General features: G+C 34.4%; 1 pseudogene; it reads left to right on the top strand.

Moving 5' to 3' along the window:
- The first annotated feature begins 15,092 nt into the window (after positions 1–15,092).
- LOC149555181 (cytochrome P450 716B2-like) overlaps positions 15,093–26,027 on the top strand; it is an 87,859-nt pseudogene continuing 76,924 nt past the window's right edge.

Raw genomic sequence — 26,027 nt, 5'->3', positions numbered from 1 at the left:
GATCATGGTGGTGAATGAAGATATGAATGAAAGAAGATCAAAGAGATGAGATGAGGACCAGTTAGAATGAAGAGAAGACTTTTTCTTTCAAAAAGTGCGCTATATGTCAAATGGAGCTTCGTTTTGATGAAATTGTAGATGCGAACCATTTTTGAGCATCTACAGGTATGATCATTTTTTAGATTTGCAAAATTATTTTTCAAATTAATATTTTATTTCTTTGCAATTTCTATCAAATTTTTCTACAAATTTTTGGAATTTTTTTAGGCCTATTGGGCTTGCAGAGAATTTTTTTTTGTAGGAACTAGGTGGTGAAACCCTAGCCCTTGCAAGGAATATTCACTGTTAGATTGAAATATTCCATCATCATTCTCAATGACAATTTATCAAATTTTGGTAAGTGGCTTAACATATTCTTGGCTAAGTCTACAATCAATTGGCTTTAATAGTACCAGTCAAGCCACAACAACTGGCAAACTGCAAGCACACAATCCAGCAGTGGTCACACAAACATCGACGAATTGTTGTTTATTACAACTCCATGACTCCTTTTTAAATAGTGTCATAGTCCATTTTCTTATGCATGTGGGATAAATCCTTACCCCAGTGGCCATCTTCCTCCTTTTTGTCAACCTAGAAACTTCACGACACGACAACCTATTTCTGACCATTGTAAATCTGGCGTGGTCTTCCCCAACTCTCGGTGTGTCCACAAGTTTTTAGACTCTCGACAATAACTAGTCGTCTATCCACTTTTCTAGTGACGAACTTCAGATTGTTTTAAAACTTCAATGGAACTCTGTAGACACCTCAGCTAGCAGGTCTGTAGCAGACCTCCACCACAAGAACCTGACAAAGTGTCACAATCCTACCAATAGAGCATTTTGACTATCGGAATCAACTTCTTGCTGCGTTAAACCTCTTTACTAGCCACTGAAGAATTGACCTTTTTTGACAACTCTATGAAAGACCCTGCCACACATCGGTGTATCCACTCAACAAATATGACAGATCAGGTCCACCTTAGCCACATGGCACCTTAGCAAGATCACCACTTGGCGAACCCAATTCAGATCTGACTCAAAGCCACACAAAAACAAACACATTAGGTGCCATGTTTCCCTTTCATACAACACGTGGACCTTTCGAACGATCTATACATTCTAACTATGTCGCAACGTCAGCATACAACCCTGCCACATCACCTAGGGCCTCATTTTTTACTGACATCATCTTTTTCATATGCCAAATAACACTACTGCAACAATCATTTGACTGTCAAATTTAACCTAATGTCTTGCTTCCTAGACCCCTCTCCAGATTCAATTTTGATTTGATAGTTTGACTTTAGGAGGCCATATCTTAGTCATCTGAACTCCAAATCAAGTGCTATTTTTTAAATTTTGGGTAGAATTTCTTGAATTTTTCAATGGTGTTATTATTTTCTGGTTTTGGTGCACAAATTTGTTAGAAATTGCATCTTTTGGTAACTGTACCTATCCAATCCTGCATTTTACAACTTAAAATGCTCAGTACGAGCTCATCTGGACACATTTTTAGATTTATTTTTTGAAAGTGCTTAATTTTTTGTCTACTTTCCAGATCTACAATCATATTATAGGGTTGTGTGGAAAAAAATATCACTTTTAGTATTAGGGCCTTTTCTACATTATCTTGCTTTGATTACTTTTCAAAATTGTTGTACATCTGAGCTATAGTGCTTAGTACTAGATTTGAACCTCAAAGGGTAGTTGTAACTAGCAAAATTAGAAGTCCACTTTGTACATTTTTTACAAGTGGCCTATTGTACATGCACTACCTATAAAGTGCCCAATCATACATTAGGGGGGTTGATTAATTTTTTTGCATCTTGGGGGGTTCATTAATTGATCTCAGGAGTCTTGTCACACATGTCAATTTGGTGTTAGACTGAAGTTGATAACAAGGAACTATCACAAATAGAGTGATTTGATGCTTGATCATCTCAGAGAACATCAGGAAATCCTTCCTCATCTCTATTTGTAGATATTACCACCTAATTTTAATTGGAAGCATCTTTCTAATCTTCTTGGCTTTTTGTATAATAGTATGAGTAAGGAATATTTTTCTTTTCTTCGTATGCCAAGTTTCCTTCATGTTGTTTGGATGGCTCTTTGGGAAGCATACGAAGATCCACGCATTCCTCTATTTCCCATGGACATTCACCAACTAGTCACTCCAGTTATGGTACCTACACCTCCAGTTGATATCTCACCTCTTGATGCTCTTGTTGCTACTACTGATTCAGTTCCAACCACAAATGCTTATGATTTAGTGTAGCAGGAACTACCATATCTTCCTACTTCAACTTCGTGGGAAGACTTCCTTCCAGACATTGCAAGGATGTTCATGGAGTCTCACATTGAAGATGTGGGAGACATATGATGCAGGCAAAAATAGAATAACTAGGGCTAAAGACTCACCCAGCTATCCAAACCACCCTACAAGAGTCAACACAACGGAAGCAAACACAACAACCAAAGGAGGATAAGAAATAAATACTTTTATTGATTCATCAAAATATCTTCATACATGCCCAGCTGTAAGGCCTTCTGAGTTATGGCCAATTACAAATACCAACTTCTTCCTTCAAAGCTTACTCTCTTCCAAAAACTTCCTTAACTCTAAGCCTAAACTCTCTACTTATACTTGCCAAAACGGCTTACAAAACATTCTCGAACATTACATAATAGAAAGGCTGACACAAGATCCTAAAATTTGCGATCAAAATTAAATACGCAGGTTGACTTCCACTAAGAACCAAAAATAGACAACTTGACACCCATTGGATAACTTGGCACCCACTAGGAAATTGGCACTTGGCATCAACTGGGTGACTCGGCACATGAAGAAACACTCGGCATGCACTGGGTAACTCGGCACATGAAGGAATAACTCGGCATGCATTGGGTAACTCGACACATGAAGGAAACACTCGGCATTCACTAAGTAACTTGGCACATGAAGAATCACTCGGCACCAACCAAGTAACTCGACACCAACTATAGGATGAACAAAAATGGGCAGGATAACAAGGCAACCTAGGATGCTCCTGCATCAAACAATTGGGGTTGAAAGAAATGATTCACCTGAATCATTGAGATGTCCCAACTTGAGCTAAATCCAAATCAAACTGAGAAATCCATGAAGCATCTTCAATAGATCTATTTTTCCACTTCACCAAATATTCATAGCAATCTTTTCCTCATGTACTCTTGTCAACTCTCTGATCCAATATCTGTTCAACTTTCTCAATCTATTTCTTAGGATAATCATCTGGTATAACAACTTCATCCTCTAACTCATGATACTCATATAAATCAGCAATATTAAATATAGGAGATATATCCATGTCATCAGGTAACTCAACTTCATAAGCATTACCACTGTCAAACTTCTTCAAGATCTTACAAGGTCCAAATTTCTTCATCTTCAGCTTGCTATATATTCCAACTGGAAATCTTTCTTTCTTCATATGAACCATCACCTCATCACCAACTTGAAAATCATAGTGTCTTCTAGACTAATCAACATTCTCCTTATACTTATGATTGCTTTGCTCCAACCTCAACTTCACTTCCTTATGCAAAGATTCCATGAAATCAACAAATTCTTCTCTTGTAGCAATTCTCTTTTCTTCACCAGCAACATCTCTCAAATCTGATATACCTCTAGGATGCATTCTGATAACAATCTTAAAAGGTATCTTCCTTGTACTCCTATTCACAGAATTGTTATATGCAAATTTAGCTTGTGCCAATACTATCTCTCAATTAATCGGCTTATTCCCAACTAAACATCTCAGCAAATTACCCAAGCTTCTATTCACAACCTCTTTTTGTCCATCTGTTTGTGGATGGAATGTAGAACTAAACTTCAATTCAGTACCCATCTTCTTCCACAAAGTCTTCCAAAAATAACCAACAAACTTACTATCTCTATCTAAAATAATGCTTCTTGGTAATCCATGCAATCTCACAATCTCTTTAAAGAAAAGTTCAGCAACATGCTCATCATCTGATGTCTTCTTACATGGTATAAAATGAGCCATCTTAGAAAATCTTTCCACTACAACAAATATAGAATCATACCCCTTCATTGTTTTAGGCAATCCAAGAACAAAATTCATACTAATGTCAGTCCAAGGTTTGTCAGGAACAGCAATAGGTGTATACAAACCAGTATATTGACTCACTCCCTTTGCAACTTGACAAACTCCACAACTCTTTACAAATTTCTAAACATCCTTATACATTTGTGGCCAATAATACTTCTCTTTCAACAAACTCAATGTCTTATCAATTCCAAAATGTCCAGCTAATCCACTACTATGCTTTTCCTTAATCAAATTCAACTTCATAGGACTTCTAGGAATACACAACTGAATAACTTTGAACAAAATACATTCTGGAATGAAATACTCATCATATTGACTTATGTGATATGTCAGATTTGGTGCTCTGCACTCTCTCCATGCCTCAAAAAAATTAGAATTAGCATCATATAACTCTTTCATCTCATCAAAACCAAGAACTTCAACCTTCATTTCAGTCAACAAAGAATGTCTTCTACTCAATGCATCAGTAACTTTTTTAGTAACTCCACTCTTATGCTTGATCACAAATGTAAAACTCTACAAATACTCAACCCACTTCATATGTCTTTGATTCAATTTATGTTGACTTCCCAAGTATTGTAAAGATTTATAATCAGTATACAACACAAACTCTTTAGGCATCAAATAATGTCTCCACTTCTTCAATGCTTAAACAATAGCATAAAACTCTTGATCATACACATAATATTTCCTTTTAGCATCATTCAACTTTTCACTAAAGAAAGCAATAGGCTTATCTTTTTGACTTAATACAACTCCTATTGCATTACCACTTGCATCACATTCAACTTGAAATACTTTGTTGAAATCAGGTAAAGCCAATATAGGTAATTCAACAACCTTTTGTTTCAAAGTCTCAAAACTCTTATCAGCTCCATGCGTCCACTTGAATTCCTTTTTATCTCCCCTCATTGTTTTAGTCATAGCATTACAAACATCACTAAAATTCTTTATAATCTTTTTGTAAAAACTAGCCAAACCATAAAATGATCTTACCTCACCCACATTCTTAGGTGTAGGCCATTTCAAAATTGCTTTAACCTTCTCAGGATCCATCTTCAAACCATCAGCTGAAATCACAAATCTCAGATACATAATCTCCTCTTGCATAAAAGAACACTTTTTCAGATTAATCAACAACTTTTCCTCTTTCAACCTCTGCAATACTTGTCTAATGTGCTCAAGATGTTCTTCCTTAGTCTTGTTGAATATCAAAATATCATCCAAATAAACAATCACAAACTTACCCAAGAATCTTTTCAGAACTTCATTCATCAACCTCATGAAAGTAAACCAAAAGGCATAACCAACCATTCATACAAATCATCTTTTTTCTTGAAAGCAATATTCCATTCATCACTTTCTTTGATTCTAATTTGATGATAGCCACTCTTCAAATCAATCTTGGTAAAATACTTTGCTCCACTCAAACAATCCATTATGTCATCCATCCTTGGCATAGGAAACTTATATTTCACTATTATCTTGTTAATGGCTATGGAATTAGTACACATTCTCCATTCTCCATTCTTTTTAGGTGCTAATACAACAAGTACAACACATGGACTCGAGCTTTCTCTGATCAAACCTTTTTGTAACAACTCATGCACTTGTCTGTTAAGTTCTTCATTCTCTATAGGTGTCAATCTATATGGTGCTTTGTTTGGAAAACTAGCTCCAAGAATCAAATCCATACAATGACTTATACTTCTTATAAGAGGTAAACCATCAGGAATATCTTCAACAATAATGCCTTTATACTCATTTAGCAACTCTGCAATTTCTTGTGGTACTCGGTTTCCATTGGTTTCTGTTGTCACTCGGTCACCATTGACTAGCACTTGGTTAGCACTATTTTCTTGCACTCAGTCTCCATTGACAAAACTCGATTTTCTTGGAATTATAGCAAAACAAACCTGATTCTTTTTCACTTCCTTTTCAAATTGTTTCCCATTAACTATGCAAATTTTTATAGCAATACAATTAACCTCGTCTGGACTTTTGATCAAAGACAACAATGTTTGTTTCTTCCCATTTACCCAAAGAGTATATTGATTCAATCTTACATCATGTACAACATATCTATCATATTGCCAAGGTCTACCCAAAAAAATATGACAACAATCCATGGGCATAATATCACACAAAACTTCATCAAAGTAATGTCCAATTTTGAACTTCACAAGGCATTGCTCACTTACCAATATATTATGCTCATCTTTGATCCATGAAACATGATAAGGTTTGGGATGTTTCAGCTTTTGCAACTACAACTTGGTAACCAACTCTTCTGATGCTAGAATTGTAGAACTTCCACCGTCAATGATCACTTTGTAGCATTTTCTGACCATCTTACATCTTGTCTTGAAAAGACTTCTCCTTAAAATAGGTTCCTCATCACCTCCCTTATTACATAAGGTTCTTCTCACCATCAAATTTTCTCCAGCATCAGGTCCACTTGGTGAACTCTCAATGTCTTCTTGAGTCATAGCATTTCTATTATTCTGCCCACGTTTAGAAGATCTGCATTCAAAGGATCTATGCCCTTCTTTGCCACATCTAAAACAATTACCATAAAATCCACCTCTAGAATAAGAATTAGCTCTTCTTCGGTAAGAATTAGTGCCTCCTCGATAAGAATTACCACTTTTCCATTTAGTCTTTCCTTTGTCATCATTCTTCCATTCAGATTTGCCTTTATCTTGCACAAAATTATTAGATCTTCTACCTTCTCCATAGGATCTACCTCTACCTCTCTAGAATCTACCACCTCTACCTCTCTGTCTTTGTCCATGCTTCTTTGTCAAGATCTCCTCAGCTTTCAAGGCATATTGATATGCTTCTTCTACACTTTCCAGCTTCACAAAACTTATTTCATCTTGTATTCCAGATCTCAATCCATTAATGTAGCTTGCAATTTTCTCAACATCATCATCCACATGTCTAGATCTGATGTCTAATCTATAGAATTCCTCGGTATACTCTTTCACAGTCATGTCTTTTGGCTTCAAATTTTGCATCTTTCTCAACAAGCTAACTTGGTAATCAGCAGAAAGGAATTTTTTCTTTACCTTGTTCACCATCTTTGGCCAAGTTCGGATCTTCTCCTTTCCTCTCCTTTGTCTATCAGTTTGCAAGTGCTCCCACCATAGTGATGCATGACCTTTCAACCTAGTGACTACAATCTTCACCTTTCTATTATCAGGAGTGTTTTAATACTCAAAGAACTTCTCCATATCAGAGATCCAATCCAGCACAACATTGGTATCCAATTTTCCATCATAAGGAACAACATCTACAGCAGGTTTTGAATTTTCCCTAGACAATACTCGCAACAATCTCTCCTCATCTTGATCTTCTTCAGGTTCTAGATTATGGTTTGGTGCTACTACTTCATCATCACTTACATCATCAAGATGTGCTCCTCTCCTCTGGGCTATCTCCACAGCATCTAATTTAGCTACAATTTGTCTAAACTGATCCAATATAGCATTATCAATATTATTTCATCTACCATGAACCATCTTCACCAATAAGGTTCTTGCAAGATCGTAACCCTCCACAAGTTATAGGTCGAATCCACAGATCTGCCACCCTACAACCAAATCCAAATCAGGGTTCTACATGATCCAATCTCCACAAGGATGAACCTCAAGCTCTGATACCACCTGACACAGGCAAAAATAGAATAACTAGGGCCAAAGGCTCACCCAGCTATCCAAACCACCCTGCAAGAGTTAACACAATGGAAGCAAACACAAGGAACAACAACCAAAGGAGGAGAAGAAAGAAATACTTTTATTAATTCATCAAAATATCTTCATACATGCCCAATTGTAAGGCCTTCTGGGTTATGGCCAATTACAAATACCAACTTCTTCCTTCAAAGCTTACTCTCTTCTGAAAACTTCCTTAACTCTAAGCCTAAACTCTCTACTTATACTTGCCAAAATGGCTTACAGAACATTCTAGAACATTACATAATAGAAAGGTCAACACAAGATTCTAAAATTTATGATCAAAATTAAATACACAGGTCGACTCCCACTAAGAACCAAAAATAAACAACTCAGCACCCACTAGATAACTCGGCACCCACTAGGAAACTGGCACTCGGCATCAACTAGGTGACTCGGCACATGAAGAAACACTCAACATGTGACTCGACACAATCCAAAACCAGGTACTCTTTTGTTTAATTGACTTGATATCGCATTTCTTTTACAACTATGTATGTGGATTTTACACGAAGTTAACACGATTTTTTCTGGATTTTTCTATGAACCTTAAAAAGTAGGCTAGACTAAAAATGATTTTAAGACCGGACGCGACTTTATGATGTTCTTAAACCAATAATGGGCTATAAATGGCCATTCTGGCTATTATACTCAGTCTAATCTTATGATCTGCGGCGTCATATCTTAAACATGGCATGCTTGTTTTTTTGCGTAGTGGCCACAGCTAGAATAATTAAGCATTTGAAAATGGATCCAAAGGATGGTTCAAAGAGAGCTGTTGTACTTTACGGGGTAGGAGGAATTGGGAAGACTAACTTTGGCCTCTGCCGTGTACAAGACTCTGATCGCCCTTCAGGGCTACAAATTCTGCAGACTTTCAATGGATCAGAATATTTCTGACAGTGGTATCAGGGAGCTTCAGCAGCAGATGTTGAGAGAGTTGTTTGGCCAAGGTAACGTCAGGTTGAGCGATTATCAGCATCGTTTGGACCAACTAAGAGAGGCTTTTAGAGGGGAGCACAACTTCGTATATTCCTGTCTATTGACAATGCACTTGAAGCATATAACCTTGCTAAGCTTTTGCCGAATGATTTGTCCTGCCTCCCCAAAGGGACGAGGATTCTTGTAACAACGAGAAAGCTTGATGAGACTCTGAAGCTTTCTCTTCCAGATTTTGAACGGATTCCGTTTGAGGTAGACGTGCTTACCCACTCAGATTCCAAGAAGCTTTTGTTTAAAATAGCTCTTGGGAATGCCAACGCATCACTTCCCCCAGCCATAGACAGCGCAGATGTGGACGAGATTGTGAATATGTGCGGTGGGATTCCTTTAATCCTAGTATTAGTTGGACCCAGATTTAAGGAGTGTTTGTCCGGGTCGTCAAATTTCAAGTCTCTCAAGGATTTCCTTAAAGATTTCGTAGCAAGTGGTCAAGAAGAAATTGGAATAGTGGTCGATGAAGTATATAAACGCTTGGGTGAGGCTTCTAAGGAGGCCTTTTTAGACATTGTTTGCTTTTTCGATACATACTCTCAGGAAGTGGTGACTGCAGCAGTTGGAAAGGGGCGACTTAACGATCTTGAACAAGCGGGGCTGATAAAACTCTCTTTTGGGTACCAAGAAAAATGCTGGTCACTTCTGTGGGGTACTAAGGAGGACACGCCGCAGTCTGTTCTAGACGCTAGGATAGTGAGAGTTCATGATATAATAAAGGAAAGAGGAAGATGGTTATCTCAACAAACAAGAATATTGGAGGTAGAATCATTGAGGGCCCGTTTGGTTGCTGGAATAGAGTGGAATAGGAATAGGAAGAGAAAATTAGAATATGTTCTATATTCGCTGTTTGGTACGGTCAATCAGAATTGGGAATAGGAAGACATATTCCAATTTTGCCCCCAAAATGAGCATATGTCTATGCCAAAAAATAGATGGAATTAGAATAGCCATTCATATTTCCAATCTGTTTTTTATTAAAAAAAATAGAATTTAATTCCAGTCCTATTCCATTTTTCTCTTCTAATTTTCAATTCCTATGCCAGCAACCAACGGGCCCTGAAGGATGCTCTACAAGATAGACGGGTACATTTGGTGTTAGTTTCAAATTTGTTTTGATTTGTTTGGCACTAGTGTTCAATTTTTGTTTATATTCTTATCTAATTTTTTTTTTTTATTCAAGAATAAATTGTATATTTCAATTTGGAAATTGTTTTGAGCAGAAAGTGAAGGGGATTCAAATTTCACACTCCGAAGATACCGATATATTCAAACTTAAAGCAGAAAGCCTAGATATCATGCACTCTGAGAATTTTGAAACTCCCAAAGTCTGTTGAAGTTGAGGGAATATGTCGGGAAAACTTTAAAAGCCTTAGCTATATGGAGGTTGCAAGGAATTTGCCTGTACCTCCCAAACAACTCAAGGGACTGACAGCTTTAAAAATGACAGATGGTGAGAAAATTGACGAGGCAAGTGCCATCTTTCCTCCTAATTTATTTGTACATGTCGATTTTTACCAATTATTTTTATTAACTAGTTCATTTGTTTCCTTTCTGTATCATTGGAAATAATGTGCAGCTGCCAGTGTCTTTACAGCTTCTCTTTTCAGAGGATTCTGCAAACCTTGCCTTTTCGTTCCAAAGTTTCATCAACAATTCCTCTCTTCAATACCTACGCTTAGAAGGCTGCGATGAAGTCACATGCGTGCCAAAAAGCCTTGGCCCACTAAAGTCTCTAGCCCTATTGAGCCTACGTAGATGTCGTAATCTCGCATCTCGTCCAGAAAATTTTGAAAGCCTTTCTGCTTTGGAATGGTTGATTTTATCTGATTGCACTAAATTGCCTAGCCTTCCACCGACCATCGTACAGCTCGAATCTTTACAAACTTTAAATATGAACAAGTGCATTGAGTTAACCTTTTTGCCAGACAATCTTGGCAATCTTTCCAGTTTGCAACAGCTTTCTTTGAATGGATGTGAGAAACTGGTTGAACTACCGGAAAACTTTGGTGCTCTGTCTGCTTTGAAGCTTTTGAGTTTGAGTGGCTGTTCCAACTTACAGCGACTACCGGAGTCATTTGGCCAGCTGAAGTCATTGAAACAGCTCTCCATTAATAGATGCCAAAATTTGAAGACGCTCAGTAATGGTTTCAGATACTTAACTTCACTTATGACACTCAATGCATCAGCTTGCAAATCACTGGGTAAAGAGGCAGTGGACATCTTAGTCGAGATTGAAAGTTTACTGGTCCTAAATATGGCCGAATCAGGGTCGCTGATTCAGCGGTGGCAACAAATAGGACACAGCTACCCTTTGATTGTGTACGATCCTGAAGTGAGTATGGACGACAAGGCTTCTCCATGTGACCAAAATATCTCATTTCCTTGTATATTGAGGCTTAATTGTTTGATCGTTTAGCTTAAAAGATTTTCTTCTTTTTAAATTGGGGTCTAGTTATTTACGTTTTATCGCATTGCATCTCTCAGCTTGGCCGTAGAGCCGAATCAGGGGGACTGGAGGAGCGGTGGAAGCACGAAACAGAGTTTTTCATTGAGAGATTCATGAAGAACGTACGATGCGGCAAAGAAGCTTATTTCCCTTTTCCTAGTTAGGCATAATTGTTTAAGCGATTGGTTTAAAAGATATTTCTGTAGTTATAATTGTCATTCTCAAAATCTCGTGTTGCAACTCTCAGAAGGATGCGCTCCGGCACACTGTTGAGTATACGCTATTTCATGGTGAAAGTAGATTTGTGGGCGTGCAAAGTGATGGTGAACAATTGGTAGACTGGTTTTGGTCTTCTTTTGAAGGCGAAGAGGAAGTGGATGTGAGTGTGTTGTTGACAATGTGCGATCTATCTTTGGATTTCAATAAGAGTGTTTTAAAAATAGTGAAGAAGGAAATGGAAAGGAAGATGGAGGAAAGCCGTAGTGGTGGACGAAAATTCCAGACTGTGTATGTAGAAGTAGGGGGTTCAGTGGAAATGAGTGAGAAGCATACTGGTCAAACTCTCCTAAAGCTTATACACAGCCGCACTTGTGCTTGCATGCCTGCCAACAAAAAAACAAGCCAACTGTTCGCATTTTCTCTTTATAGACAACTCCAACCTAAGTTGAGGAGTGCAGTTCAACCTTTACGCACATGTATTTTAGGATTAAAAGTTCGACTGGAGAGAGACAGAAAAAAGGTGGATTTCCTAAGTGAATGTTTTCCAAATGATTCCAAAGAAACAGTGATAGACGAGTGGGAGACACTGAAGGATCAGGAAGGTGGTTTTGACGGATTATTCTCTAGTCTAGATTTTATTTATTCTGAACTCGTAGAAGATGATGAGTCTTCGGCAGACGAGGAGTAATAATAAGTTATCTTTTCTTTCTCTGTCCAGAAAACATGATCAGTATGTAGACTGAATCTTTTAGCTAAGAGTTATAACACTGATAGTCTTCAGCAGACAATAATAGTCTTTAAGTATTTAAAAAATATTAATCAGTCTTCAGATTGAATCTGAATCTTTTAGCTAAGAGCCAAGGACTATAATAAAATGAGATTCTATGTTGAGTAAAAGGAGATCAGTCTAATGTATATATACACTGACATTTAAAAAAAAGGTTATTTAGTTTTATATATTTGATTGAGAAATATTTGTTCAATTTTTAAATTTATATTTTAATGACAGTCAAAATAATGTTAATATAATAAATTATTATTTTTATTATGTGGAATAGTTTTAACTCTTTGTTGTATGATGGTAAAATTGTTTTATTTGAGAATTGGTTGGAGTCTCTATTAATAAATTTGAGTGTAATACAATTTTAGTTTGTATTAGTAAATGACTCGTCTATTTTTAAATTTCTGTATATTTTAATCTATTTTTGAAATACAAATAGATTTTCTTCTCAGATTAAAAATCTTTGTTTATTTTAATCTATTTTTGAATTACAAATAGTTTTTCTTCTTAGATTAAATACTAAATTATTGGTTTGTGTTACTTTTACCTGATCATTGTAAATGTATTAACAATTTTTTTGGATTGATTGTGCTCCTACTTGGGTTCTATACCCATTGTCAACAATAAGAATACCATACAACATATTAATCTTTTGGATTGACTTTGAAAAATTAAAGCACCCTCCTAAAACTTCCCGAATCTTTTCTCATCGTGATCCATATCCCTTTCCTTTGACAATTCTTCTTTGTGCTCTTAACAGTGCATAATGCCACTCATTAATTCAAGGGTACTTATTTCACCACTTATATTAATTTCTTCAGTAGGGTGATTAACTTCTTATTTAACTTTTCCTATTTCCAATAAGTATCTAATGTAATAATTTATCATCTTTCCTTCATATTCAGTGATGCCCATATAATTTCTCTTTTCTCTCAAAGAATATTAAACTTTAGGAGCCTCAACTTAATTTTATATTTTCTATAGATTTCAGTATTCAACTGTCCCCTTTTCTTCAAGATAGAAGTATATCTCATTCAATTTGGTGACTTTATAATAGGAATTGTGCAAAGGCAAGCCAACAATCTCCCTCTCAAAAAACATAGTCAAATTAAGCATCATTAAAATTAATTTATAGACATTATACTCTTAGTTTTGTAATATATTTTCCAATACACTAGAAGACAGTCCACTACAAACTTTGGTAAGAAGCATGTATTCAATCAATCCATCCATACCAACTAAAGTGGAACTAATTTTGTCATTATATTCCTCCATACATGTGTGTTTCAGAAAAAGACCCTTGACCATATTCTGCAGCATATGTGATGACTCCATCAACCAATTCTCTCGGGACTCAATAGGATTCATTGACTACATTCTATCACACTGCTCCCCTTCCCAATTTCTCCTTTCTCTACAAGATTGCTTCAAATGAAATGTCAAGTTCCCACTCTTTTTTTGTTTCTTTTTTGGCAAGAACATTCTGGGGGGGAAATCAAAATATATAGCTCTTGGTTGTATAAATAAGAATGTTAATATTAATCAAAATGTTTAAGTGTTGTGCATATACCGATCTTTATAATTTATTAATATAATTTTATGTTTCTTCCTAACTATTGATAAGCCCCATATTCTCAACTTGTGATCTATTACCGACTTATCTGGAAATGAGCACTCAAGAATAAAAGAGCCTTCAAATAGTGAAAGTCCTCTTACATTGATTGTATCATGTGTCACCTTCTATGTCCTTTATTGATAGAGATTGCTGAGGTCTCTATATATTTTGAACCACATTATGGTAGGTTGTATTTGTTGTGTTCGTGAATATTATTTCCTTAGATCTCCTTTATGATATATATTTCGACGAGTATTTGTATTGTAGGTAATAATGTAATACATCATTTTGACAATAGTGGATAATTGTATTTTCATGATATTGCCTCATTACCTTTAATAAGAGACGTTGCCACCACGTCTCTACATATTCTTGCTCAACTATAGGCAAGAGGAGGTTGTGATGTCATGTCACTTGCATTAGACCCATCCACATCCCCTCAGTACAATTCAATATCTCCTTGCATGGCTTATGTACTTGACTCACACTAGGCCTCTCCTCATTTTGCTCATTTTTCAATAGAGCATGCCAACCTCTTTCCCACACTCCCTCCATTCCCAGCACCTAGATTCATACACTGGCTAGACCTACTGTGTCTTCTAGCATTGAGCACTTGCATGATTTCAAACTCCCTTCCTGTGCTTCTTTGACCTTGTTTGGTCATCCCACAATAGAGTACTCGTAGCCCCAATTCATTGGTCAACAACAACATGTGGTTTCTTCTCTTCCACCCATTGAAAACCTTATTATGTCTCCAATCACACTCTTACTCATCAGATGAAAATGTTTTAGTTTCTCCTCTTTTCAAAGGATTCATTATGAATTATTTCCCCCTTTTTTCTTTTTTTTTTCATATATTGATTTATCTTCAAGTTGTTAGGCTTTATAGAAGGAACTTGACTCTGATACCATATTAGTTTTAGGATCATCATGTCTAGACGTTTTCAATATCCTCAATATGTTAATATAAGGAAAAGGAAGGTGAGATCCTCGCAAATAATGAGAACTCCCTCTTCTAAAAACTCAAAGTTTAAATTAAGATAAGGTTATGTGCCACCAAACTATTGGGCAAAAAATTCCAAGTGAGGATCATTAACTTATATAGAAATGATATGCTAAATTGGTCTCTCTCACCAAGAAAAATGGATATGATTACAGTGCCTACAGCCATAGCCATAGCTGTAGGTTTTGTGTATTTTCTATTGTTTCTTCTTAGAAACCCTTCTTCAAACCCTAATCTTCCCACTGGCACCTTTGGTTGGGTGTTGGTGGGTGAAACCCTACATTTCTTAGCCTCTTAGAGGACCAATGCATTTCATGATTTTTTTAAGCGAAGGATTAATAAGCTCCAAAAATGGAGGAGATATCTTTAAGACCCATTTGGTTAGATCCCCTACAAAAATCCTCTATAATCCTGTTGGAAATATTTTTCTTTTCTCCAATGAAAGTAAGCTTGTTTAGAGCACATGGCCATCTTTTGTTATAAAGTTGTTTGAAAATTCACTTCTTAGTAAAGTTGGAGATGAAGCAAAAGATCTGAGAAAGTTGCTTCTCAATTTCTTAAAACCAGAAGCTTTGTAAACATTCATTGATAGAGTGGATTCCAATATTACTAACCATGTTAAGCATTTCTGGATTGGGGAAATCTAAATTAAGGCCTTTACTATTTAAAACACTACTTATTTTTTGTGGTTTGTTCTCCATTGGGAGGCAATTAGCACAAGCTGATTGTTGATTTCTCCTATGTTGGTCCCACAATCCCCAAAGGAAGGAAGGTATTCCATTTCAATTGATTTTATTCAATTTTCTTTTTGAATACGTTAGAAGACAGAAGGTGAAAGTGGTAAAAAATTGTTACAAAATCAAACTCAAAAACAATAATTCATTATCATGGATTGTAGAAATCTTATATCACTTATTATGTTTGTAGCATAGTCAACTGTAAAGTATTCTCACAAAATATTTACACTATTCGCTGAAATCTTTAAGATGCAACTTTAGTCTTAAAGTACTACTCATAGTATGTAGCGAGAGAGGAAAAAATTGACTGGGTTAACTTCTTGACTTTGGGCAATTATAGAAATCAATTAAATAGTTTGCAAGGATGTAAAAGTATGAGAAATGTGTCACTGTTACCTTGTAGGTCATATCAACATAAATAAATTCAATCATTTATTTATATTTAATGCAATCATTTATTTATATTTAATATTAACAAAATTTAATCATTGATAATACTTTTAGATTTCAAAGTCTTATAAATTCTTTTATTTATTTTTAACAATCCAATAATCGGTGCAATGTTTCAAATCATATTTTATTATTATCAATCATTGATAATGCTTTTGGATTTTTGTGTCATCACTAAATTATTTTATCCTTCTCTAGCAATCAAACAACTAGTTCAATGTTTTAGATCATATCTCATTATCAATAACTAGGATGGACTATGGAGTATGATCTGAAACTTTGATGGTAAAAACTTGTGGACAATCTTTTCTAGAAGTGTAGCAAGAATATTTTGCAAATTCTAAAAATCCTTTATATGTAATTGGTTCAATGTTCAATTGTTTAAGTTTTTAAATGTGAATGATATTGGTACAATCTGACCTCTCCTCCTTGAATAGAGCTGATAATTATATCAAATCTCACTATGTAATAATAAGAGAAGTTGAACAAGTGAACTAAATAGTTTGTATAGATATGAAATTACCACATGAGATCTTATTGAATCCTATTATTATATAACTCATAACAACACATGTTAATCTAGTTATTATTTGCTCATGTTTGTGATATTCTGATTATATGTTGATGGATTGCAATTATTTTGGACAACTTCCTCAACCCTAAAAAATGCAAAATATTTTGAAGATCCTGAAAAATTTGATCCATCAAGATTTGAAGGGAATGGGCCAACACCTTACACATTTGTGCCTTTTCGAGGTGGACCATGAATGTGCCCAGGCAATGAATTTGCACAGATGGTAATACTTGTGTTCATCTACAACACTGTTAAAAATGTTGAATGGGATTTATAAAATGTGAATTAAAAGGTAATTATCAATCTAGTGCCTACACCCGTGGATGGCTTGCCCATCAACCTTTGACAACTCCCACTTGCTACTTGAATTTCCTCGGAGACACTCAGTAATTTCTTGTTGCTTTTAGACAAAAAATACTAGAATAAGGTTTATGGTAGTAATTAAAAAATAAGAGCATCTAAAGGTGCTATTGAGTGGTTATAATCACAAATATTTGTAGTCTTCTAATCCATCATTTATATTTATGTCTATCGACCATTTGATTTTACTATTTAAGAATTGTTGTTAGTTTTCAAGAGTCTTAGGAGTGTTAATTTAAGAAAAAATAATAATTTAAAAATGAAGTACCTTTCAAAAGAAAATATTTTTGTTGATAACAAGTTCAAATATAATAATAGGATAACTTATTAGTTTTTCTAATACAAAAACTCAAGTTTTGACTTAATTCATAAATTTATAAATGATAATGTAGATTGTTTTCATAGACTATGGGATGTTTACACAATTTTAATATATGAGAACTTTATATTTAAGCATATTCACTCACTCACTCACTACTTGCAATTTCTTCTTGTTTCAATCTTACAAGATAAGGTGTTTAGTAATATGTAATAAATAAAAACATTGAATGCTATTATTAAATGATTTATAGGTACAAATATATGTATTTTTATAATATATTATTGATATTTATATTTAAAATACTATTGTATATTTTTATCTAGTTCTTTGGGTGTAAATTTAAGAATATTTTCAATGATTTTATAAAATGGAAGTAAAATTCAAAATATTTTAGTTTATTAGTATTTGTAAGTCATGTTTTGAACTTCCTCCTATTATTTTTCTTGAGTTCCTGAGAAGAGTCTTGTGCAAGGAATTTGAACCTTGAACCTTGAAGTTATTGGTTCAAAGTTCACTTATTCAGAACTACTTTACTAATTGTCAAGAAACTTCACTTGAGATCTACCTTAATGAGTCAGAACTTTGAACTTGAATCTTAAACCTATTGGTTCAGAGTTCAAAGTTCATCGGATCATAATTTTATGTTTTCACACTTGACAAGAAGAGTTGTGTTTTACAATGGGTTCGAATGCTTTATTGAACTTGAACCTTGAACAATTTAAAGTTAGTTCAAGTTCAAGGTCTATGTGTCAAGAGTCTATTTTTATGAGCACTTCATCCTAACATTCTACAATAGGGTGAACTTGAATCATGAATCAATTTTGTTCATAGATTCAAAGTTTGTGGGCTTAAGAGCCACCCACCTATAAGCATGTGGTAGTATAGATATATCCAATCTTTTCGAAGATGATGAAAAGACATGCAATTAACACCAATTAGTAAAGGTGGTGGTGGTATAAAAGTCTAGTATGTGTAGAAGTTAAGAACACACATTAATGAGTAAGGGATCCTGACATTTTGATACTTTCCCCAATCATTTAATGTGTACATCATCTAGGTGTGTTTAAACATTAAATCCCCCTTTTCTGGTCAAAGCCAAAATTTCCTAAACTAGCAAATCTTGTGTGTCTACTTAGAATTGGAGGTGAATAGAAAATTGTGTCTTCCTTAGAAATTCAAGATAAATAGGTTTTGGAACAAAAAGTTGAACCCCATACAAAGGAACCGGTTCAAGTTCAAATTCAGGCACCTCACCTTCTCTTAGAGTCAGAAAGGGAAAAAGGGTAAGGAATTTGTAGTAATTCTAGATAAAGATCCTAGTGAAGGAGAACCAAATATAAAATCAATTGTCGAGAGTCTTGTGAAGGTGATGGACCAAATGGACCAGAATCAAAAAGTAGATGGAGTTAATTGTTGGAAATATAAGAGGAGTAACTTAGAGGGGAAGGGTGAATTAGTTACTACAAAAATAAATCCCAAATCCCTTAGATGTCAGTACAAAAATAAACTTTGTTGATGCTCGACAAACACACATAAAATGTTGTAACTTGGTAAGTTACACTGAATATGTTCAACAAATACTTAACATGAAAATCTTAAGATGTTATCTCTGATTACCATTACTTTAACTTATTTGCAAACACATAAAATAAAATAGCATGAACACATTTGACACCAAGATTTAACGTGGAACCCAATTTGGGAAAAACCACCAATTGCAACTAGTTACTATCTTTCACTCTTCTGAAGTGAGCCCTATTAGGAGCCAACTCTGTTAAAGGTTACAAAATACACTTTTAGGTGTTACGTTGTTAGAGGATTTAATTACCCTATTAGGAGTGGCCTTGTTAGAGGTCTTTAGACAATTCAATAGAATTTCCACCTTGTTAGAAGATTTACAAATAGTTGTTAAGCCAACTATGTTAAGAGATTTAGATCACTGCTACAACGGTTAGATAGTAACAATGAGATGACCTGATTTGGATGCAACTGAATTACTGATTACAGATCTCAATTTTGGCTTGTATACTTGATCCTTCCTAATCAAATATATCTTTTCAGCTCCTCAAGGATATTTTGCTTATCCTTCTGATTCGCTTTATCTTTGCATTATTAGATCTTCAAAATTGTCCATGCATTCACACATTCTCATTCTCAACTTGATCTTTTATTTATATCTTTCATATTGTCAAGTCTCCTCAAATACAACTTAAAATAATTAATATTCATCTTTTAAGTTGGCTAGGACCAATAAACAAAAAAATTAAACTTAATATGCCAAAACAAGAAAATCCTTCATTAGCTGACACTACTTGGTAGATACTAACTCAGAAATAATTTTCATGTGTTAACCAAGTAGCATCGGTCAATAGTGCATACTTGCAAAATTCCTTTGCTAACTAAGTGTGCTCAGTTAGCACTGGTTCATCCAACATTTCCTTCATTAACTGAGTGAGCTTGGTTAACACTCAGTTTCTGCAGACTTTCCTTTGGTGCCCGAGTTAACTTGGTAGACACTACCTTTTGAACTAAACAAACTCTGGAATGCTCGATAGCCACATAAAAATGTTTTCACTTCCTGAGTGAGCTCGGCATACACTAATTGGTAATGATATGACATTTTGTGTAGCATCAAAGATAATACACAATTTGTTTCAACAATCTCCCTCTTTGGTATTGATGGCAACACAACATGTCATAACATAATAAAATTTTGGAGCAAGAATAAAGTAAGGAACATATCCTTAGTTTCATTCTGATTCTCATCCATGAGAACTCCCTTTGTCAGTGTGAACTCTATCTCCAATTTCTCCCTCTGTCAAAAAGCTTCTATCTGCTAGAACTTCTGCCAAGTTCATTCTCCCTCTTTGAAAATTCTTTCTATGACAACAAAATTCTCCCTCTTTTCAACAAAAAATTCTATAAGATATGACAATAAAATTCTCCTTCTTTGACATCTCATGCCAAAGACAATAATTAGTGAATATCAATGTACCTTAAATACTGATTCATTTGCAATATGCTCTTGTCAATATTGCACCAATTGATTGATCTTGAATAAGGCTCTAGTTGATGCATCACTAAACTTCATTTAGTGAGCTTCAGATAGGGGAATGACCCCTAGCTTACCTCTTAGATACATAAATGTATCCTTAGGTAATGGTTTGGTGAATATGTCTACAATTTTTTCTTTAGTATTAAATACATATTCCAATTTGATTCCTTTATCTTGCACCAATTCTCTTAAGAAATGATATTTTATAGAAATGTGCTTTATTTTGGTATGCATCATTGAATTCTTTGATATATTGATTGCACTAGTGTTATCTCTGTATATGACTACTGGATCCTTGATCTCTACCTTCATCCCTGTTAATAGTCATTTGAACCAAATAATATTAGAACAATTGACTGATGTTGCCACATATTCTACCTCTGTTATGGACTGAGAGATACAATTATCATTCTTGCTTGTCCAAGACACTAGTCTTTTACCGAGAAAGAATGCTCCACCACTAGTGCTCTTTCTGTCATCAATACTTCCTACCTAATCAACATCTGTAAATATTTTTAAGTCCAAATTGCCTCCTATTTTGTACCATAAACCATATTCTTCAGTACCTTTCAAATATCTCATAATTCTTTTGACTGTCATCAAGTGATTTTCTTTGGGATTTGCTGAGAATCTTACCACTATACTAACTGTTAATGCAATATCATTCCTTGTATGAACTACATACTACAATTTCCCAATCATTGATCGGTATGTGGTCTTATCTACCTTTTTGGAATCATCATTTTTGGAAAGCTTGTGTCCAATAAACATAGGGGTTCCAACTGGTCTTGAATCTTCCATTCCAAATCTTTAGTATCTCGATATATTTAGATTGAGTAATGTAGATACCATCTTTCTTCTACTGAATTTGTAATCCAACAAAGAATTTTATCTCTTCAAACATAAAAATTTCAAATTCTTTTCTCATTTCTTCTAAAAATGCCTTGGACAAGTCATCATTTCTTGTGAATAAAGTATCATTAACAAATATTTCTACCAACACAATCTTCTTGTCTGGTCCTTGATATATAGGCTACTATTATCATTTGTTCTTTTGAAACCAATCTGTATCAAGTAGTTATGAAGTATTTCATACCAAGCTCTGGGAGCTTTCTTAAGTCCATATAATGTCTTATGTAATGTTTAGACCATGTCCTTTTTGCTAGGATCTACAAAACCTGTAGGCTATTCAACACAAATTTCCTCATCGAGAATTCCATTCAAGAATCCAGATTTTACATCCATTTGATAAAATTTAAATCCTCTGTGAGTTGCATATGCTAGTAAAGTTCTAATACCTTCTAATCTTGCAATAGGAGAAAAAGTTTCACCATAGTCAATACCTTCTTATTGAGGATAACCTTTACATACCAACCTTTCTTTTTTTCTAAAAACTTTTCCATCTTCCTTCAACTTGTTTCTGAACACCCACTTTGCGCTAATTACATTTTTATCTTTGGGTCTAGGAACAAGAGTCCATGTTTTTTTCTTCTCTATCTGTTCTATTTCTTCATTCATTGCCTCAATCCAACTTTCATTTTTTAAAGCATCTTTAACATTTCAACGTTTAGATTCAACAAGTAAACATGTACCTTTCAATTTGTTTCTTGTCATTATTCCATCTAATTTGTCTCCAATGATCTAATTAAGTGCATGATGTCTTCTTACATATCTTGCTAACACAGGTTCTTTGGATTTGGAATGAATTTCACTAATTTCATCATGAACTTTAGTATCAAGCTTGGGTCTCACTATCTATGACTCAAGTCCATCAGACTCAGTTTGCTCTAGCTTGGTGGCCTCTGACTTGGGTCCTTTAGACTGTGACTCAGGTTGTACTGTCTACAACTTGGTAGTTGTTAGAGATTTTGAGGATATGGGAGATGAAGCTTCCTTTCTCTCAGATAGATTTGGCAGGGTATTAAGTTCATAGTAAACAAATATTTTGTAATCCTCAAGCTATTTTTGCTTTCTTCTTCACTCTTTTCTACAAACTCGTCAATTCTCACATGTGCACTTTCTATGATTTTATGAGTAGACAAATTCAAACAATTGTATGCTTTACTTTTGTAGGAGTATCCTAGAAATATGACTTCATCACCTTTGACATCAAATTTTCCTTTTCTAGATTCTTTCAAGATATAACATTTGGTACCAAATACTTTCAAGTAACTTACATTAGGTTTGTAGCCATACCATAGTTCATAAGAAGTTTGATTTGAGTCTGTCTTTAGCTATACTCTATTCAAGGTATGAACTACAGTGTTGATTGTTTCCTTCCAGTATTTGATTGCAACATTCTTTTCTATCATCAATGTTCTTGCACAATCCATGATGGATCTGTTCCTTCTTTCAACTATACCATTCTGCTGATGTTTACCAGGGGCTGATCTACTTGTCTTTTAATTCCTTTTTCAATGCAAAATTCATTGAATTCATTAAAGATGAATTCACCACTTATGTTTGATCTCAAGCATTTCAACTTCTTTCCAATTTCTTTTTCTACTTTTTCCAAATACCACTTGAATTTTTGAAAAGCTTCTAATTTTTCTTTTAGATACATTACAGTCATCATTCTAGAATAGTCATCAACAAAAAGAATGAAAAAAATTTCTCCATTGTCACTCTCTATTCCAATAGGTCCACATATGTATGGACAAGCTCTAATACTTCTTTAGAATGATAGTTTTTGCTTTTGAAACTAGTCTTTCTCATCTTACCAATTTGGCAATTTTTGCATAGACCCATATCAGGTTTCTTCAAACTAGGAATACCTCTTACCTTTTTTATGTTTGCTTATCTTAACTAGATAATCAAAGTTTACATGACATAATCTTTTTTGCTATAACCATCTTTCTTCTACTTGAGCAATAAAACATGAACTTTCACTGAGATCAAGATAAAATAGATTACCTTTTGTTTGCTTGCCAGATCTAACCATATTTCTTTTTTCATCAAGTAGTTTGGCCTTTCCATCCATGAATTCTACCTTGAATCCAATGCTATTCAACTGTGCCACACTCACTAGATTATGTTTTAATCCTTCAACCTAATAAACATTATCACATACAAGTACATTAGTCAAAGAGATACATCCTCTTCCTTTTTATGTTACAAGGTTCATTATTTTCAAATCTCACACTGCCACTATCATAATATTCCATGTGCTCAAATTTTGTTTTGTCTACAGTCACATTATGTGATCATCCACTATCAATAATCCATGTATCATCTTTGCTAACATGAGAGATAAGTGTCATCTTATCTCCTTCATCATCTGACTCATCTTTTACAACAATATATACCATTTCATCTTCACTATTATTAGAAACTTTAGCCATAAAACAAGATTTCTTACCTTTTTCCTTGTAGTTCTTGAATTCCTTCTTTCCTTTGTGCTTAATGTTTTTATTTTCATCCTTTTTTTCTCTATTTGGCCACCTAGCAGAAATGTGACCAACTTCTTCATAAGAAAAAAAAAATTAGAGGAATTTTACCTTTATACTTTCCCCTACCTTTGGAATATTTCCTTGTAGGTAGGGCTTCAACAACTTCAAGATCACTGTCAAAACTTTCAATAGTTTCTCATTCACTTCCTGATTTATTGGCTTTTGATTTCTTAGTCTTTTTTCTTGAGTGAGAGTTTGGCTTCAAATGTAGACTCAATAACTTGTGAACTAGGAATATAGTTATCATAGTTATCCAACTCAAAAGCTATCAATCTTCCAACTAGAGTATCCAAAGTTATATTGCTATTTGGATCAGATCTAATTTCTTGAATAGCAGATACTCTAATTGCATAAATAGGAAGAAGAGCTTTGCGTACCTTGCTTACAATTATTTTGTCATCAATGTTTCCTCCAGATTCTTTGATTGCACTCACACTTGCTTTGATTCTTTCCACATATTTTGCAATGTTTTCATCTTCTCTCATTTTCATATGATCAAATTGACCTCTAAGACTTTCTGCTTTAGATCTTCTTAGATTTTCATCTCCTCCATAAATGTCTTTCAGTTTGTTTCACATTTCATGAGATTTTTTGCAATCTTTTACTTTATCAAATTCAACATAACTAAGAGCAGATGCAATATCAATAATCATGATGTTATGATTTTTCTTTTCAGTAATATCTTCTACTGATAGTGTTCCAGAAGGAGTATTGTATTCAGTATCAAGATACTTACAACCTGAATCACTGATAGTTGTCAGATGTAACCTCATAAGTCCTTGTCATGCTGCAAAATTATCTCTGTTCAACTTGGGAATCTCTCTTCTGTAAGACATCTTGATCTTTAGCTTAGGTCCTTAAAACCTTATTTGCAAGCATCAAAAAGCTCTGATACCAATTGTTGGAAATATAAGAGGAGTAACTGAGAGGGGAGGATGAATCAATTACTACAAAAATAAATCCTAGATCCCTTAGATGTTAGTACAAAAATCAACTTTACAAACTAAACTCTATTGATGCTCAACAAACAAACAAAGATGTTATAACTCGATAAACACTGAATATGTTCAGCAAATACTTAACATGAAAATCTTAAGATGTTAGCTGTGATTACCATTTCTTTAACTTAGTTGCAAATACATAAAAGAAATTATCTAGAACACATTTGACACCAAGATTTAATGTGGAAACCTAATTTGGGAAAAATTGCCAATTGCAACTAGTTACTATTTTTCACTCTCCTAAAGTGAGCCCTGTTAGGAGCCAACCTTATTAAAGATTACAAAACACATTGTTTGGTGTGACCCTATTAGAGGATTTAATCACCCTATTAGGAGTGGCCTTGTTACAGGATTTACAAATAGATGTTAAGACAACTCTGTTAAGATATTTAGATCACTACTACAATGGTTAGAGAGTAACGATGACATGACCTAATTTAGATGCAACTAAATTGTTGATTATAGATCTTAATTATGGCTTGTATACTTGATCCTGTCTAATCAAATATATCTTTTCATCTTCTCAAGGATATTCTTCTTATCCTTCTAATTCATTTTCTCTTTGCATCATTAGATCTTCAAAGTCTTCCATGCATTTACACATACTTCACACATTCTTATTGTCAACTTGACCTTTTACTTATATCTTTCATATTGTCAAGTTGGCTCAAATACAAATTAGAATAATTATTCTTTATCTTCTCAGTTGGCTAGAACCAATAAAAAAAAAATTGAACTTAATATGCCAAAACAAGAAAATCCTTCATTAGCCGACCTTGCTTGGTAGATACTAACTCAAAATTTTTTTTCCTATGTTAACCAAGCAAACTTGGTCAACACTACATACTTGCAAGATTCCTTTAGTAACCGAGTGAGTTCGGTTAGCACTGGTTCCATCTAACATTTCCTTCATTAAGTGAGCGAGCTTGGTTAACACTCATCTTCCGTAGACTTTCCTTTGGTTCCTGTATTAACTAAATAGACACTACCTTTTTAACTAAACAAACTCTAGAATGCTTGGTAGCCACAGAAAACTATCTTCACTGTTTGAGTGAGCTCGACATACACTGACTGGTAATGATATGACATTTCATGTAACATCAGAGACAATACATAATTTGTTTCA

The sequence above is a fragment of the Cupressus sempervirens genome, chromosome 5 (genome assembly GCF_028749045.1).
Source record: "Cupressus sempervirens isolate cs-2001-9-10 chromosome 5, ASM2874904v1, whole genome shotgun sequence".
Classification (NCBI taxonomy): Eukaryota; Viridiplantae; Streptophyta; class Pinopsida; order Cupressales; family Cupressaceae; genus Cupressus; species Cupressus sempervirens.
Note: the sequence above shows the minus strand (reverse complement) of the source record. Positions and strands in the feature narration are given on the sequence as shown.